This window comes from Lucilia cuprina, chromosome 5, assembly GCF_022045245.1.
Source record: "Lucilia cuprina isolate Lc7/37 chromosome 5, ASM2204524v1, whole genome shotgun sequence".
Classification (NCBI taxonomy): Eukaryota; Metazoa; Arthropoda; class Insecta; order Diptera; family Calliphoridae; genus Lucilia; species Lucilia cuprina.
In genome coordinates this window covers 24,562,893-24,564,992 of record NC_060953.1, presented here as the reverse complement: position 1 = coordinate 24,564,992, position 2,100 = coordinate 24,562,893, and positions in this window count along the sequence as shown.

The window sequence follows — 2,100 nt, the reverse complement described above, 5'->3', positions numbered from 1 at the left end:
ATCATAACATTAAAGTATTGCTAGACCATATCCATACGCATTGATCCGATAAATAATTATTTTTGATATTTCTAAAAGAAAAAGAAAAAAATAAAATAATAAGATAACTCGTAAATAATGAAAATATTTAATAAGCGGCTTTAAAAGGTAATGCATTCCTTGATATGTGCGAGAAAAGTCTTTATTTATATCTATATAAATGCTCAGTGACATGTTTTTGTTTTTTACTTATAGTTTTTCTTTTTCCTTATTTTGTATGTAAAATTTTCGGTTTTGGGAGGGCTAAATTTCCTTTTTCTCACGTGGATCCACGCCAGCCCTATATTAATTATAAATATATTAGCGCATTTTGTCTGTTTTTGTTATATTTAAAAATTTTTTGGATTAGAAATTTATAATGAGTATTAAAATCTTAACCTAAAATATCTTAACAAATTTTCAACAAAAGTTCTCGATAATTTAAATATCTGTCAAAATCCAATGTTTCCATTCTTCTTAGTTGTCTATGACCCTCAAATGACAGAACTCCCTCGAAAGAGGATTAGGGTGATCCATTAGTTTCGACATTATTTATATTACAGTATAATTTATATTACAGTGCTGACTGCTTTCTTTGTACTTTCCCAAGGTTTATAACTGTTTTGTACAAAACCACTTTGTTCTCCATGTCTAGGGCAGACCATGGTCCAATTAGCTAGTTAATTTGAGCTGACTTTATTTTTATTTGTGTAATCTTGGATTTAATGCGGTGAGTCTAAGTTAAGCGCCAATTAAGGTGGATATTTCACATGGCTTTGCTCAGGAAGTTTTATACTGTTTATTTGTACGGGAGGACAATTTTGCCGTCATAGAGTAAATGTAATGTGAGTACATTTTATTGCATTGACTTTTATTTTCTATTTGCCCAGCCACTTTTCCAATTCGCCAATGTGAAACTGGAGTTGTCATCCGCTCAAATAAAATAATTAACATAATTTCGTCACCACATACAAAAAAGTAAATAGTAGCTGAAATTACTGGTTTTATTTTATTTTTTATAAAATAGAAATCGGAGACAAAATAGTTGTGCAATTGCGTAATTTAAAAATAACTATTATTATTTTTGTTTAGTTTGTTATTCATAATACACATAATATCTATTGTTTAATATAGTCTTAATTATATTTGCCTAGTCTTGTCTATACTCTAGTCTACTGGATAGTCTAAACTCTAATCTATATTCTAGTCTAATTTTGTTTATAGTTTATACCGGCGGATAGAGAGGCAGATAAAAATCACTACTACACACACACTATTGGCATTTTTTCCATTGAAATTGCACTGGAAAAAATATTTGGTTATTTTTAATTTTGAAGATTAAATTGCATTACTGTAAAATGCGAATATTTATAAACAATGTGTAATCAATGTACTTAAGAATGATAATTTCTTCACATAGAAACAACATTTCCAATTAAAATGTACAAAAAAAGTATGATAGTTAGGTTAGCAGGCTGTCCCTTGCAGTTCGCATTAGGGGCACACTTGGGTCCATGTTGTGATCCCTTTGTGGTACCTGAAAAGAGAAAGAAAACGGTCGGCGTATTATTCAAGTTGTGTTTGCAATTTCTTTAACAAAGCGACATCAACCTTCCTTGTTGAATGCTGTCAAGCAACTAATAAAATATTTGTATTTTTGATGCTCTTGTTTAGAGGTTTCCTATGCGATCGTGTTGTGTATATGTAATTTGCCGAAAATCTTCGTTGTCAGAACAATACTACGCCGACGTCTGATATATTCTGTATCCTTATAGGTAGCGGAGGTGATTAAGCTATGTCCATCTGTCTGTCCGTCCGTCTGTGTGTTTTTTGAATTCAGTTTTTAGAGGACCTCAGATATCGGCGAGATCCGAATCTTGAATAATTCTGTTAGAAATGCTTTCGAGAAGATCGCAATTTAAAATCAGCAAATCGGTCGGTAAATAACGGAGATATGAGCAAAAATCCGAAACAACCTCTGAAAATTTCATAAAAAATGTCATATTTTTTCATGCTTTGTTAAATAAGCAACAACAACACTGTATATTAAAACAGAATTTACAAAAACAAAACGAAAACAAA